This window comes from Ictidomys tridecemlineatus, chromosome 6 (genome assembly GCF_052094955.1).
Source record: "Ictidomys tridecemlineatus isolate mIctTri1 chromosome 6, mIctTri1.hap1, whole genome shotgun sequence".
Classification (NCBI taxonomy): Eukaryota; Metazoa; Chordata; class Mammalia; order Rodentia; family Sciuridae; genus Ictidomys; species Ictidomys tridecemlineatus.
The window spans coordinates 157,378,627-157,396,323 of NC_135482.1; the positions used below are offsets into that span (position 1 = coordinate 157,378,627).

Here is a 17,697-nt window from a genome sequence, read left to right on the forward strand (position 1 = left end):
CCCCTCTCCTGGCCTTCCTTCCTCTACTCCTTTCCCATGCCCTCCTCACACCCTGAACCTGTTATCAGTCAACAATGCCCATGGGAGACCCATGAGAATATGCCCTAATTGGGCCCTCTAAATTATTTCTTTCAAACTTCTTTCCACATCCCTATCTCATTAGCTGATGATTAATTTTCTCTCTGTATGATATTATGTGACTTTGTACAGTATGACTTTATATAATGATGGGGGAGAGGCAGAAAAGGACTGACTAGATCCTTGGGTGTTCTCTGCTTTATCTGAACTGACAAGACAATGGTGCTGGAGCAGACAGTAGAGGTAAAATTTTGTTTGAATACACAAACACAAGAAGTGCTTTTTACTTTTTATATATTGATTCATTGATTACCCTCCCAAGGACTGTGGATGCTCCAGAAGTATGTTAAAAGACTAAACAATTTTTGCCAACATGTTCCTTTCTGGTGTCCAATATTTCCCTGCTTCACAGAACTTTTCTCTTTCTTTAAGTCGGGAACAGCCTGGCGACATCCTAGTGATAACATGCCCACCACAGTCACCTGGTCAAAACAGCAGAGATGGTATTTCACAGCATGTAAGTGTCTCTGCAGGGATCTTCCCTATAAAACTTGATTCTTTTCAATGGAAGGTACAGGAGCTAACCTTTGGATCTTATTTATCAACCTCAGTTTCAGTTTACAAAAGCATCTGACACATTAACATCTCATAAATTTAAAAAAGAACAAAGGAAAACTTATTCAATATTTAACATCAAAGAAAATACTCACATTGTATTATTTTAAACAATTTATATAGAGTTCAATTTAAATTTACTGTTAGAGATGGTTGAAACAACACAGAATTTGTCTCTTTAAATAAAATCAGCATACAGCTGTGGACTTGGGAGAGAAAAGAAAGCCTGTTTTATAGGTAAACACATCAAGGGTGTTCCTAAAGGGAACTGCAAAACATGTATGGATTTCAAATCTTAAATGAATGTTAATTTAATTTCACTGCTAGACTAAGTGGGTTAGGAGAGCTGGGTAGCTTAAATACCACCTTATCTTGGGGTCCAACACTGTCTTAGCACATAGCATCGCTTTTAAAGATCACTGGTTAAGTGAATGTAAGAAACAATAAGACATACTGAATTCAGGGTCCACACTAAAGGGATAAGAGAAAGTAATAAATGGTTGTTCAATCCATAATGTCATTGCATCAGCTCATATGTGATTCTAAGCAACTGATCTCCGGCATGTTTTATGTTTACCTTAACTGAACAATGAGAGCTATGAGGGTTTCTGGCAGTTATTCCTCTTAATGCTATTGGGAAATGATGATGGTTGCTGCTACTTTACAGATAATATAACTGAGGCACAAGGAGAGAGAGATGTGCTCAGCGTCAAGAACTCCTAGGCAGAACTGCTCTGCAGCATGACATCCCTAAAAGTCAGACCTCCTCCTCTCCCTCCTGCCTGCTCAGGGCTACATGGAAACAGGCCTGCCCTTTATGGTGGGAGGCAGAGGAAAGGGGTGTATGATGTGACATCTGTGTGACAAAACTCCTTTCATGTCCTTTCTTTAAAAAAAATTCTCTATTGCTTTTTAAGTTCATATTTTATTTTGTCTCCTAATTCTAAGAAATAATTGGCTGGGAATTAGAGGGTCTTCTAGGAAAACAATAGAAGAGGCAGGTGCCACACAGCTTTCCTAAATGAGAAATTTCTCTAAGGGTGTAATATTAGAAAAATTCTCTCCCAGGACTGAGAACACAGAACTAAGAGATATTTCCTCTCTGCTTCTTCTACCAGAAAAAGAAATAGATATTACACACAAACACTCCAGCTGTGCTCATTCCTATGTTGGTGTGTCTGCTTTTCCCTTAAACTTACTTTTTCCTTTGGTAATTCCATTTTATTTGTCTAAATGAATATGTCTATCTAATGCATATGTGTGTGCACACACATCTTTTTAATACATTAAAACTGAGGAGCACCAGACTTGAACATACTTCATTGCATCTGGGGATTGGACAGATTTAATATTTACATGATGTGCATGTTGGTTTAGAAAGCACCAGTAGCCAGCCATGTCTCCCACAGCCCATTATTTCTGGCAACATCATAGCAGCTAATTTTTCAGAGAAGTAAACAAAGGTGGAATAATTTAACAAATTGCCATTTGAAACTAACTTAGCCCTAACTGGTTTGATTGTGCATCCATCCCTCAGCTTTAGAAACACAGAGAACTCTATCCTGCATGAAAAACAAACCCTGAACGTCTTTTCCCTGGGAATTTCGAAGTAAAGGCACAGATTATCAGCCAGACTTTCATTTTAAATTATTTTCTGCCTCTGTTGTAATTTCAATTTGTGTGTGGTGTTGTGGATTGAACCCAGGGCCTCACACATTCTGGGCAAATGCTCTGCCATTTCGCTATGCCCCCAGACCTCAAATAAATTTTTGTTCTTTACTTATAGGTCTTCATCTTAATCTCATTCCCAGAAGCATCTAGTTGTCAATTATTCCTAAGCCTTATGCAATGCTACATTTACCACTTTTCAGTTATTTATCCTGCTGGTCCTCAATACATCTGCTCTACAGATGGACAAGGAAATCAAAGTTTGGACTTTACTTACTTCAGCATCCTGAAACCACAAAAGCAGAAGAATGTGGTCCACACTGTCCTGACCACAATGGGCATCTATTTGCCTCTAGGGAAGCAGGAGGCAGAGTGCAGAGGGGAGGTAGGATGCACAATACTGGGATTCAGTCCCGTATCCACCTCAGGTTCCCTCTCTGAGATGTAAGGGTAAAAGCTGCCTTGCCTGTTTCAGTGTTTTTCTGAGTGCCAAACAGTGTGATGGACATTTATGTGACAGCAATTTACAAATAAGTGATCAATACACAAATGTAAATTATAGTTAGCATTTTTTTTTCTGTTTCAATGGCCCCTGGGGATCCACAGTGGTACTAAGTGACTGTCTCGAGCAGAAAGAAAATTCAATATATTATTCAATATATTACCCTGCTTTAAAGAATATATAGAAGCTTGACAGGTGACACGGAGAGAAGGGAGGAGGCAAAAGGGAGAGAGTGTATGTGAGCCTGAGAGTGTGTGAGCATTTTTGTGCGTGTGAGTATGCGAGAGAGTGTGAGTATTTGTGAGATGCATTCTCTCTTCTCACTATAATACATGCTTCTCTGCAGAACTGTGCCTTCTCCACAGCAGGGCTGGCTGGAATGTTTTATAGCTGGAAAAACTGACGAGCAGTTTTCTTTTGTTGCCCATAGGTTCCTCTGAGATATTTATCCATTAAACGTTTATTAATCACCTACAAAGTCGTTAGGCAATGTGCTAGCTGCTGGAGGTGCAGAGGCAAGTCAGGATCCTTGGCCTAAGGTGCTCCCTGTTGATGTTTTGCAGATGTAGGGCCACAAGCCAACTGGAAAGCAGCAGTATAAATAGGGACACAAACATAGTGCAACCACCCTGAGAAGAGCCTCACCCTGCTTTAGCTACAGGTGGCCTTCCTCAGTGAAAGGATCTATCTAGTTGAGCCACTGTGTCCCAAAGCCAAGCAAGCAGCTCTTTGTGAATACATACGCAAGTCAAAGAGTCCCTTTGGCTCCATCCATATTTTCAAATGCAGCTGTTTTCACTGAATTTATCAAGTGACTTTATGGGCAGGAGACTATTGAATGATTTGTTATTTATCCCTCTTTATCTATATTATTACTTACCTTTCTCCTCTTCTTAAACAGGGGCATTCTGGATCAGTGGGCTCCTTGAGGCTGAGCTTATATCAAACGTGCCCATGATGAGAAGGGCTGAGGTTGTAAAGGGCAGATTTGTTGCAGAGACAGAGAACAAGGGCCAGCTAATCTATATCTGGTTTTTTTTTTTTTTTTTTGCAACTGAACTTTGCCAGAAAAGCCGGAATAGAAATGTTAGCTTGGGCATTCATGCCCTTATTCAATTATGTTTTCTTGACTGTAACAAAAACAGATCTTCACATTTTATTTTTTGAAATGCATTTGGTCAGTCAGTCAAAAGAATTTGAAAACCATATCACAAGTATTTAACTTCCTTCCATCACAGAGTGATTGGGCAGAGACCAAGGGAAGTGAATCGTTTCAGCATCAACTTTTTGTTAAACAGAGATAAGTTAAACTAAAATAAAAATAAAACAGAGAACTCAAGAGGATGAATCCAGTGAGTGTTAAAGAATTTACTCTGGGCCTTCACTGCTCCGTATCTTTTCCTGATGTCTGAACAAGGAACCCTGTGACACGCTCATTATTCACTGTCACCAACAGGCACTTGTGTCCAAGGCACTTGGGTGCTAGGAACCAAAGGAAGAGACAAGTGTTTGGGCTTCAGGCTTCAGGAAGGACAGAGACTTTCAGAGCAAATAAAAGTAAGAAATAAAAAAGTATCTGAATTTATTGAAAACATTCTGAAATTAAATGAAAGAGCTGCCACTACACCCAGAGTTACATGTCTGACCCAGTCACAATGGATTAAGAAAAGAAAGTCCTATGTGTAAGGGGTAAATCAGAATCCCAGAGGGCAGTATCAGAGAAGTCAGGTCCTGCAAGGTCTCACTACCACCCCAGAACCCTCTGCCACTGTCTGTGAAGTGGTAGGGCCAGGCCAGCTCTGAATTGCTACCTACCCTATGAAGCAGAGAGGTCTGAGCTGGGAGGATCCAGGCCAGACACACTCCTGTTGAGCCCTCCTAACTGAGTTCTGGGCACTCTGCCCTGGCCTCCCCTCCACACCTGCTGGGCTGGCCTGTGGGCTCCAGCCTCTTCTGTGGCTGTGGATACCACCCCAACCTGATGCAGCCTGACTAGAAAGATAGCTCCTGGCTATCAGGTTCTCTGCCCTGGTTTTTGCCTCCCTCCCCACCTCACACTTGTGATTCTTTTGGATCTTTCTCCCCATAAACAGTACTCCTGAGCATGGTCTCAGAGGCTGAATTGCCCTCTGAGTAAAAATCTGCCATTTGCAGAACAGTGTGGTTGGCCTTGGTGACTTCAGATGGTCCACAGAGGAAGGCATTCTAGGTGCTAGGCAAGCTGCAAGGCACTTTCACATCCCATCTAGTTTTCATGACCACAGTTCAGGGAAAGTTTAAATTAGAATGGAGAAAATCCAAGTCAAGTGTCCAAAGTAGCAGTCTCAAGACTCAAATCCAGGTCAGTCCTATTGCAAAACTCCTTTGTCTCACCAGGGCTGTCAATGACAAAACCCTAAACTGGATGGATTATGGGGTTTGGCCACAACACAGGACAGAATTGATCTTTAACTTGTAAACAACAGGATGGCCATATCATTGCTTTAGGCCAGCATCTGTTCTGCTTGGTCAGCGACCAAGACAGATCAGTTGTTAAATATTTGGGTATCATTGTTGCCCTTATCAAAATGAAATATGTGGCAAATAACAAATGTTTGACTTCTACTTCTGGCAAAGAGAGAGTATCTGTGATTGGATATGCTTTCCACCTGAAATAACTAAAAAGCCAGATAAAAATATATAGGAAGGGGTTTCAGGTGTCAGACACAGGCCCTGCAAGATAATGAGTCCTGAGAGGAGGTGAGCAAGAGAAGCCACATGACTGCCCCAGCCTGCTCCCTGGAGTTTCCTGGCGATAGCCAAGGGAGAAGGAGTCTGGCAGTTTCTCTGAGTACAGACATTGTAGGTAGTTTGGAGAAACCGAAGCAACCAGAGTCCACGGGGCAGGATGTCAGAGAGAACTAAACACATGTGTTTATATGTGTGCACACACATGCAAGCACATGTACACACCTCAGAGATCTAAAGAGGGCCCACCCCAAATCCTGAGTTGAGAACTGATCAGTGTTGTGTGTGAGGAAACTATACAAGATTTGGGAGAGAATTGCACAAAAGGACTGGAGGGAATAATCCATGGAGAGAATAAAAGGCTGGGAGGAGTTTGCCCTCAATGGCTAGCGTAGGAAAGCCTCGTGATTCATGTAGTAGAATATTCTGAATGGTGTTGCCTAAGTAGTACGGTAAAAATAGCTGTGGACTGAAGGCTGCTCTGATCTCTCATAGCAAAGCTTCAAAAGCAAGACTCAAAAGGTTCAGATTGTTTCCTGGTAACTTACATGTGTCCCGTAGTAGACTTCAAGGACATTGAGAGGAATACAAAAATATCCAGCACCTAATAAGGTAAAATTTAAGTCTGGCAACCAGTGAAAAATTATCAGGTGGGGCAGGCTAATCCCAGAACCTTTGAATATTTTATTTATACCTCAGATTGGTGATCATCTTGCCTTGCGAAAGATTATTCTAAATTATTTCAGGGGACCCCCATATCATTACAAGGGTCCTTAAAATAGGAAGACAGAAGAGAAGGCTTGAATGATTTGATGGGTGAAGGAGTCAGGCCACCATTGCTGGCTTTTAAAATGGCAGGGCTACCTGGCCCAGTGGTGTACAACTGTAATCCCAGCAACTCAGGAAGCTCAAACAGGAGGATTGCAAGTTTGAAGCCAGCCTCAGCAATTTAGCAAGACCCTTTCTCAAAATAAAGAATAAGAAGAGTTTGGGACTTAGCTCAGGGGTACAGAGTCCCCGAATTCAACCTCCAATACTGCCAAAGGAAAAGACAGGGGGAAAAAAATGGCAGGGCTGTGAGCTAGTGATGGCAGCCTTCAGAAGTTGGAAAAGACAAAGAAACAGATTTCTCTCCAGGAGCCTCCAGAATGGGATCAACCCTGATGATGTCTTGACTTTACTGCAGTGTAGTCAGCAGAGACTTCTAACCCACAGCACTGTACGATAATAAATCTGTATTGTTTTAAGCCAGCAAGTTTGTGCTTACTTGTTGGAGCAACAGTTAAGAAGAAAAAAAAAAAAGAAAGTGACACAAAAAATGAAGAAAAATATGATCCATAATAAAGAGAAAATAAATCAATAAAAACAAAAATATAAATAACACAGATGACAGAAACAGTACGCAAGGATATTAAATGGTCATAACTGTGTTCCATATGTTTAAGAAGGCAGAAGATTGAACATGTTAAAGAGAGAAATGGAAGATTTAAAAAAGACTCAAAGTGAACTTGTAGAGAAGTACAATCTATGATATGAAAACACATTGCATGAAATTAAATACAGACTAATTTTTTATGAAAAAGCTAGTGAACGTAAAGAATAGCAATAAACTATCCAAAATGAAATTTAAGAAGAAAAACAACAGCAACAAAATGAACAGAACATGCAAGAGCTGGGGGATAACTTCAAGAAGTTGAATATGTTTGTAATTATATCACCTGAAGGGAATAGGGTGGGCCAAAATTACTCCAAGAAATAATGGAAGATTATTCACAAAAAAACAATAACCCAGAGATCTAAGAAGTTCAAGAACAGAAGGCAAAATAGACAAATAAAAGTAGATTAAGGTGCATCTCACATATAGAGGAATAAAGATGGAAATGAAAGTATATTTCTTGTTGGAAACAATGCAAATGGCTTCAGAAGACACTGGCATAGCAACTTTGAAGAACTGAAAGAAAATAAATTCTGGCAATATGAATTCTATACCCAGTGAAAATATCTTCTAAAAATAAAGACAACAGAAAGACTTTTTCAGGGATAATAAGCTGAAAGAATCTATCACCAGCACAACTACATGATGGAAATTATCAGAAAGAAATTCCCTTAGGCAGAGACAAAATCTCAGATGTAAATCTTGATCCACATGAAGGAATGAAGAATATTAGATATAGCAAATATGTGGTTAAGCATAAACTATTTTAGGGCTAGGGATGTGGCTCGGTAATACAGTGCTTGCCTAGCATGTGTGAGGCACTGGATTCGATTCTCAGAACCACATAGAAATAAATAAATAAAATGAAGGTATTGTGTCCATCTACAACTAAAAATTTTTTTAAAAAGTTTTAAAAGATAATTTACTTAAAAAAAACACAAAAAAGCCCTAATGATTTATTTTGGGCTTATAACATCCACAGAAGTAAAATGTATAACAGCAAATAGCATACAGGACAGGAGAGTATGGTTTATATATTACATATAAGGTAGTAAACCTACAAAGGAGTAAAATTGTAATCCTCAAGCTGAAGAAAGGCAGAAAAACAAAAAAATTAGAATATAGACAGAATAGGCAAAACCAATTAGAAAGATTGATTTTTAACCATTTATACTAATAATTACGTTAAAAGGAAATAGTCTAAATATTCCAAGTAAAAGCAGAGATTATCAGATTGGATTAAAAAAATAAGACCCGACTGTATGTTTCCTATAAGAAACCCACTTTAAATATGAAGTCAGGCTAAAAAATAAAAGGACTAAAAAAAATACATCATGCTAACACTAATTGAAAGAAGGCTAGATAACAACAAATACCACCATTATGTACAACTGTGATGCACCAATTAAAAAAGCAGAAAAACCTGTATATATTTAAGACATACAAATATGATATATGTGGTGAAATAAATACCACTATTAAAATTCTCCACTAAATTTCCAGTTCTATCACAGTATTCTTCACTTTTGGAATTTATTTTGTTCTTTGATTATTTTATTTCTTTATTTAACTTCCATTTTGTTTATGGGGGGCAGGGAAGAAGGCTAGAGAGTAGAGCTAATTTATATCTGTTAAAGTAGGTTTTTAACCAAAAATATTACTGGGGGAAAAGATAATTTTACAGTAATAAAGAGGTAAATTCATCAAGTAAACATAATAATCCCAAATGTGTACTGAATAACACAGCTTCAAAACATATGCAGTCACAACAAACAGAAGGGAAAGTGAGGTAGACAACTCCACAATAATAGAAATTTCAACAATCCTCACTCAATAATTGCTAGAACAGATAAAGAGAATCAGTAAGGATATAGAAAATTTAAATAACACTATCAACCAAATCAAACTAATTACATTCATAAAAATTGATCAAATAAAAACAGAAAACACTTCTTCAAGTATATATGGTGCATTTTTTATTTTATTTCATTTATGCCATATTCTGGGCATAAATGAAACCCTGATAAAATTACAAAGACACAAATCATACAAAAACATGTTCTTGGACCACAAAGGAATTATAGAAATTAATGACAGAAAGAGATCTGGAGGATCCTAGAATAATTGGAAACTAAATAACACATTTCTAAATAACCTGTAGGTCAAAAAGGAAACCAAAAGGGAAATTAAAAAGCATTTTGAATTAAATGAAAATACAACATACAAAAACTCATGAGATGCAACTAAAGAGGTACTTACAGAGAAATATATGGCACTAAGTGCTTACATAGAAAAGAAAAGAGGTCTCAAATCACTGACTATGGCTCCTACCTTAAAAATAGAAAGAGCAAATTAAACCTCATATGGGGGAGAGGTGGATAATAAAGATGAGAATAAGAATCAGTGAAATATAAAATAGGAAAACTAAAGAGAATAATCAATGAAAGTAAATGCAGTTCTTTGTGAAGACCAGTGAAATTATTAAGCTTCCAGCCAGTATTGGGAAGGAAAAGAGAAGACACAAACTACTAATATTAGGTCTGAGAAAGTAACATACCTACAAATCCTATACATGAAAAGTATAAAGGAATTCTATGAAAAATTTATATCAATAAAGTTGAGATAAAACAGATTACTTGAAATATAAAATTTACCAAATCTCACTAAAGAAAAACAAATATTCTATATAGTTCTAGATTGAATTTGTAGTTTCAATTTTTCCTGAAAGGGAATTCTAAGCCTAGATGATGTCACTAGAATATTCTCTCTTGTAGAAATTAAACACTAAAGTAAAGGTAAGTACTAATTCTATACAAACTTTTCCTGGAATTTGAGGGAAAGGAAATACTTCCCAATTCACTGTAGGATTCTAGCCATACCCTGATGCCAGACAAAAACAAAAGAAAATCATGGACAACATCCATCATGAACTTGGATGCAAAATTTTAAACCTCAGTTTAAAGAAAATTGAATCTAGTGATATATACAAAGGATACTACATCACAACCACATAAGGAATGTGATATTGGTCAAACATTTAAAAAAATCAACATAACTTACCAATGTAGTAGAGTAAATAAGAAAAAAAAATCATGTCAAAAGATACAGAGAAAGCATCTGCCAAAACCCAATGTCTATTCTCTTGACAAATTAAAAGCTTGAAGAAAGTTAAACATGATAAAGACAAATGAACTTAAAGATATGCACAAATCTAATGGTGTTTCCTCATAAGAGAAGAAATAAGGCAAGAATATCCTCTCTCATAGTCTGTTTAACCATCAACTATATGACAACATGGATGACTTTCAGAATACCTATACTGAATTTAGAAAGCCAGACATTGACTCCATTCTGTGTTGTTTCATTTAGATAAAATGCTGGAAAATGCCAAATAATTTATAGAGATGGACACAAGATCAGTGGTTTCCTGGATGTGGTGGCGGATGGGAAAGGGGATCTGAGTAGGTAGAAGATTATGGAGGGAACAGGAAGCTTGCTGGTGTGATTTATACATTCACTATCTTGACCCATGATAATTTCACAAGTATATGTCAAAACTTATGAATTGCACAATTCAAATAGGTATAACTTATTGTGTGCCATTATACTTCATTAATACTATAAACTATAACAGATACTTTAGGTCATCCACACAAATGAAAACACTGCTACAGTGACCCAAGTAAAATCCACCCAGCAGGGAATGCAGGGGCAGCAGGCATGGCTAGCCTCCTGAAATCAACTTAAAAGCACTGGATGTGTACACATAAAGCTTTTCAGTTTCCCAGCGAGATATACTTAATAGATCTCAAGTTAAACAAACAGTCAACTACATGCCAATTCCACAATCTTAAGAGAAGTCAACAAGAAACATATTGGGGATTATAGATGAAGTGAACAAAATCTGGCATGAAACATGGCCTGACCTCAAAAGGTTTTGAAAAACTGCAGCTGATTTGGTAGGGTGAGATTAATTCTCACTTTCAACTCAATCCAAGAAAGAAAATGTCTCCAAAGTAACATAAAAACTTGCAGGGTTTTAGATGTCACTGTATATCTGAATTTACTCTGCAGAAATTTTTCTCCCAACTTGTTAAATTTCAAGACTTTTCCTGGGAGCCATGAGCAGAATGAGAAAAACACAGATGGCTAAACCTCACAGTAATAATGATTCAAGGCAAGAAAACCTTAAACTGTTTGTATTTCAGATTAAAATAGAGTTGAGGAAAGAAACATCATCATCCTGGGTGCTAAAATGAATAATAAGATAAAGCTAGTTTTAGATATTATTAATATTGCAAGATTATTATTTTTGGTTTGCAACCCATGGGAAACTCATGCCTCCTTCAATTGCTTCCCTTAGAATCGGTATTTTAAATAAATTCTACATGCCTAATAAATAGGGTCTATTTATTTATTCCAAGGCGACAGACCCCATGCACTATCCACAAAGGCTTCCCTCGTGGTCTCCTGCTGCTGCTGTTTATAGGGCTGCAATTACAGAAAGGGTTCTGGGCAAAACAAGAAATGACACCATTACCATCGACAAGAATTCTCCTAGCACTGTGGAGATTCTTTATTGAAAGAAATACAAAGCCAGTTTATTGTTAGCAGTACATGGATTTTTTTTTTTTTTTTTTTTTTTTTTGGCAATGGTTTTGCTCCTTCTGGACACCCTACTGCAGGTTAATGACACTCAATTCTGAGCATCCTCCTTCTCTCCTTCCAGTAGGTGTTTTCACACCTTTCTAAATTAAGTGTCCCAGGATTTAAAGGCTGCCACTACAGGGAGGCAATGGAACAAAATACATGAGACTGTTGTGCTGTGGAGACAGTCTGCCTGTGTTCACATCCTGGTGGGCCACTCACTAGCAGTGTGACTCCCAACAGATTACTCAGCCTCTCTGTGCCTTCGTGCACTTACTTGCGAAAGAGAGGTCATTATAGCTCATATTTCGTTGGGTGAAGATTAGATCCTTAGAAAAACACCCAGCACATAGGCAATACATGTAAGCAACACTTATTATTAACACAGCTCTGTGGGCACAGTAGCATTGGTGGAGCATGGGTGACAGCAGCCTTTGTAAGCTGCCTCCTTACAACAAGCACAGTAGGAATAAAAAGTGGAAGAGCATCATCTAATGATGCAGCAAAATCTGTAAAAGAGAACCAGACAAGACCATTCTCTCAAGTAACAATAATAGACTAATGCCAACAGTTACTGAGTAGCTTCTGCACACCCTGCAGTGTATAAAGGATACCATACATGTTGTCTTGTTAACTCCTGCAACAACACCATGATGTAGATGATAGAATTCTGATTTTTCTAGATAAGGAAACAGAAACCCAGAGAAGACAGACAACTTTCCTCAGACCTTTTGTCTCATAAGATGAAACGGCTGGCTCCCAGCCCATAGGTTTTCCACTATACCACCTAGCTTTTCAATCTAAAAGGTAGTGCTATGTTCTGAGCATAGGCAGTCAGGAGGAAGACAAATCTGTTAAGAGGTGGGGTTTCCAACAGTGCACAGCCTTTGTAACCATGACAAGAGGGGCAGTCTGGGTGAAACAGAGTTTCTTTGTCACACCTGAACACAGAACAGTGTTGCTGTTAGGTCATCTATGTGTGGCAAGGTAATACATATGGATGAAAATCACCTGTCTCTTGTTTTCTGCTGGCCTACACTTGGTCTGAGAATTCAAGAGAGGATGTTCAGTGCTCACTTCCTCAAGGAGCAGAAAGCTCAGAGAAGAGACTGTGTGACCTGCTGGCAGTGGGGCCATCTTTGGAAACCCTGGGGCATCAAGATCAGACGGAAATTCCCTGCTTCCCAGTCAGAGGCAGGGGGTCTCAGGTCTCTGATGGATAGTAAAATGAGCCCATTTGGAATATTACAAAATTACATATGAAAAAGTATTGCTAACTAGGAGAAAGTTTTATTTTACAATGTCAGTAAACTCATAACTACCAGAAAAATTTTAAGACTTATTTATAATGATTAATTTTTATATTTATTTATATAAGTTCTATGAAAACATTATAGCCTAAATAAATTCAAATCTCTAATTACTAAGATATTTGCAATGTACATGACATGCTGTAAAGGGGTAAAATCCCCAACTTACAAAGAACCCTAGCAAGCTAACAAGCAAAAGGGGAAATTTTAATAGAAAGTTTTTTAAAAAAAAAAAAACTGGGGAATTTACAAGAGAAGAAATATAGTCAATTAAGATTCGAAAAGTTTCAAATAAAAGCAAGAGGCTTTTCATCCATCTCATTTGCAAATATTTAACAAATGATATTAACAGATTTTAACACACTGTAGTTTATTCTTTGCAATAGCAGTTTTACCAAGGACTTGAGGAATGGATTAACAATATATGTGGCTAATTCATTTGTACACACCCAAACAATATTTACTGACATGAGAAAATTGTGCCTCCTCCCTTCCACTAGTAAGAAAAAGAGATAACTGTATGTTTGAAATAATATCAAAAATTTTAATTAATTAATTTATTTTAATTAGGTATATAGGACAGCCGAATGCATTTTGATTCTTTATTCACAACTGCAGCACAATTTTTCATTTCTCTGGTTGTACACGATGTAGTGTTGCACCAAATGTGCAGTCATACATTTACTTAGGGTAATGATGTCCATCTCATTCCAACATCTTTCCTGTGGGCTCTCCCTCCCCTCACCAAACCCCCAACCCCCATTCTTATGGATCAGTATCCACTCATCAGAGAGAACATTCAGCCTTTGGTTTCTGGAGATTGGCTATTTCACTTAGCATATTCTCCAACTCCATCCATTTACCTGAAAAATGCCATAATTTTATTCTCTTTTAATGCTGAGTAATATCCCATTGTGTATATATACCACAGTTTCTTTATCCATTCATCTACTGAAGAGCATCTAGGTTGCTTCCACAGTTCAGCTATAGTGAATTTGGCTGCTATGAACATTGATGTAGCTGCATTCCTATAATATGGTGATTTTAAGTCCTTTGGGTATAGACTGAGGAATGGACAGCTGGGTCAAATGGTGGTTCCATTCCAAGTTTTCTAAGGAATCTCCATACTGCTTTCCAGATTGGTTGCACCCATTTGCAGTGCCACCAGCAATGTATATGAGTGTGTCTTTTCCCCCACATCCTCGCCAACATTTATTGTTGTCTGTATTCTTCATAACTGCCATTCTGACTGGCGTGAGACAAAATCTTAGTTTTGATTTGCAGTTCTCTAAATTGCTAGAAATGTTGAACATTTTCCCATATATTTGTTGATAGAATGTATATCTTCTTCTGAGAAGTGTCTGTTCAGCTCCTTAGCCCATTTATTGATCAGGTTGTTTGTTTTTTTTTTTTTGGTATTAAGTTTTTTGATTTCTTTATATATAACCTGAAGATTAGTGATCTATCTGATGTGCGTGTGGCAAAAGTTTGCTCCCAAAATGTAGGCTCTCTGTTCACCTCAGTGATTGTTTCTTTGGCTGAGAAGAAGCTTTTCAGTTTGAGTCCATTCCACTTATTAATTCTCACTGAGAACTCCAATACAACTTATCAAAATCTCTGGGACACTATGAAGACAATGCTAAGAGAAAAGTTCACTGCATGGAGTTCATTCATTAAAAGAAGTAACAGTCAATAAATAAACGACCTTACATTACAGGTCAAAGCCCTAGGGAAAAAAAGGACAAACCAACACCAAAAATAGAAGAAGACAGGAAATAATTAAAATGAGGGCAGAAATCAAGAAATTGAAACTAAAGAAACAATATCAAATTTTAAAGAATTAAGCATGTTTGCTTACACATTTGTAGACAAAGAAACTGGAAGAAAATATATCAAGATATACACAATGGTTATTTCTGAGTCCCTAAATTATGATTTTTTTCCTGCTTTTTTCCATTCATTCAAAATATTTATAATAAAATTATGTTATCAAAACTTCCCTGTACATTCCAAGTTCCTTTAAAGCAAGACAAAACAAAACCCTCTATCTTTGATTAATATAGATGAGACAGGATTCTTTTCACTCCTCTGATAGGAAAAAAACAGACTTATGTATGAAATTTCTTTGCAACAATGTGTTGTTTCCCCATGAAGACTATTTAAGATTAGATGGGTACGTCTACTGGAAAATTTATCTTTGTTTAAAATAATTTTTAGAACTAGAAGTCAAATTCTACATTGCAACTCCTCCATGATAAAGGGAAAAAAAGAACCTAAATTACAATAGCATATTAAGGTTATTTTTACAAGTAAATGATGTGTTTAATAGTTGCTTCCCCTTCAATGTGTCTGTAAATGGGGAAAAAGTGGGTTGAAACTAATGTTTACCAAGGACTGCTTTTTACCACCCTTTGTTGATTTGAATGTAAAAATGGTTTGCTTTATGTTTAAACAATTAAACAATTAGAAATAAAATTACTTTTTAGCATTAGAAGTCATAGATACAAACTCATGGTATCTTGAGGATCCCTTTTTGGAAATTAACTTTGAAATGATACTTGCTTTATAAACAGAAATTGCTCCTTAGCTGTTCTTTTAAAATGTGGAGAATCGATTTTAACACATTTTAGTTTATTCTTTATAGTAGCCTTTGACACAAGCTTTCAAATTCCTGCTATGAACTGAGTTCAACTACCAAAACTCAGAACCTAACACCCACAGAAGAAAGCTTGTGAAACCACTTTTAAAAACTGGATGTTAAAAAATAAACATCAATGACGTTAAAAAAATGGGAAAAGAAAATAGTACAAAAAGATTCACAGTCTTCATTCTCCCAACAAGTATTAATCAGTGCCTACTATATGCCAGGTATTACTTTAGGAACTGGAGATACAACTTCAGACAGGACAGATTTGTTCCCTGATCTTTGGGAGCCTACCTCCTAGTGGGGACTGATGGAACAGAAATAAAAAGAAAGAAGTTACTTTCATGTGCTGAGGAGTGCCAGTTACAGAGATGGAACAGAGTTTCCTGGGGGTGGAAGAGGAGGGAGAAGCCTTTCACTTAGTTAAGGATAGTTTGACTGGTGATATATGACTTTTGGGTTGAATTCCTAATAACAAGGAACCAGGCTCTAGTGGGCAGATACAGATGAGGAGATTGCAAACAGGGAGGTAGACAAAGCAAAGGCCTGAGGGCAAGAACAACCTTAGCATGTTCTGGAACTAAAAGGAGGCCAGTGTGGATAAAACCTGGTGGGCCAGGGGTGCAAGTGAAGAGACATGAGATTCAATAGAGTACACTAAGGGGATCTCATTCCCACTGTTGAATTGGAGAATCACCATCTTCTGTGCCTATTGTCTTTCTGCTGGGACAGACAAAGTACACTAAAGTCAAAAAGAAATATTTGAAAATCTCTGTAAGTAGTTTTAATTTTATTCCAGTTGCTGCAGGATACACACACACACACACACACACACACACACACACAAAATATATACATACATACATACATACATATATATATAAACATGCTACAAAATGTAAATTCACAAATATATGCATATATAAGCATATAAACATGTATAGTGTGTGGCTACCACTGTGCTAGGACAGTCTGTGCTCATACAGAGTAAAACCTACTCAAGAGAAAAGGGAGACACACACATACAGGTGCTTTTGAATACTGGACAAGGATCCACAGGACCTTGACTTACAAATCTTGGTAAAGGAGGTAAAACTGAGCACTACAATTTGGAAGTACTTCAGCTGCAGAGGCCAAGTTAGCCATCGGTGGGTGGTAGCTTTTCCACAGCTGGAGGAGCTCAAGAAACCAAAGGTTACTAATAAAAGACACATGAATGACATGGACAGGCATATTCTGAAAATAGCAGAGCTGGAAAATGCTAACATTAGAGACAGAGTCAATAACAACAATGAAGGCTGCCAGAATTAAGTGGATTGGTGCCACATACAAGACATGATCTAAATAGAAAGAAACTCAACCCTCTGTTCGAGAAGGTGCAAGTTGTTTTGTTTGAAAAAAAAAAAAAACTAATCTTGCACACTGGAATAAGCTGGAAGACCAAATGGGGGCAAAAAAAAATTAGGGAGAAGTTCCTAAAAAGCAAATCAGAACAATATGAAAACAATAATACGTGAGAGCCAAGTATAATAAAAAATTTACTTTGTTTTGCTCAGAGTTATAGGAATGACCTGACAGGGGAGACTGCACTACTTCTTGTACTCCATTACCCTTTGGGGTAAAATCTGTTTGATAAAGAGATTCGGTTTGATGTCACTGACAGTATTAATTATGCATCTGTGTGTGGCTACCACTGTGCTAGGATGGTCCATGCTCATACAGAGTAAAACCTACTCAAGAGAAAAGGCAGGATGGGAACAGTGCCCCAGGCATGTGGAGTGTATCCTTTCACCGAAGCCTCTCAACAGAGCAGATAATGGGAACAACTTGACTACAGCCCAGGGTCATACCCTATGGCAACAGCAACAGTTGCCTGAGGGTGGGCAGGAAAGGGCATCACTGAAATTGGCCAGAGCTATCAAGGAAGGCTACTGGAATCAAGTGGGACTTGAGGCAGTCCTCCCAGTGCCTGTGGAATTTAGATAATGTGGTGGAGAGGCAGGGGAAGGTGTTTCTGAATCATTAACAGCTCAACGAGAGCAGTTCAATCTGCTCCAACTGTGAGTCTGGA

General features: G+C 37.7%; 1 protein-coding gene across 12 annotated transcripts in view; it reads right to left on the bottom strand.

Annotated features, from left to right (window-relative positions):
- Positions 1 to 17,697, bottom strand: part of Enox1 (ecto-NOX disulfide-thiol exchanger 1) — a 521,454-nt gene that overhangs the window by 168,971 nt on the left and 334,786 nt on the right. The window contains exon 1 of one of the 12 annotated variants that reach the window (XM_078015932.1): positions 3,744 to 3,766. The exons of the other annotated variants lie outside the window; for them this stretch is intronic. The gene's annotated coding sequence lies outside the window, so the exon portion shown is untranslated. Of the gene's footprint in view, positions 1 to 3,743; positions 3,767 to 17,697 lie in introns of those variants that run through there. 12 annotated transcript variants of the gene reach the window in all.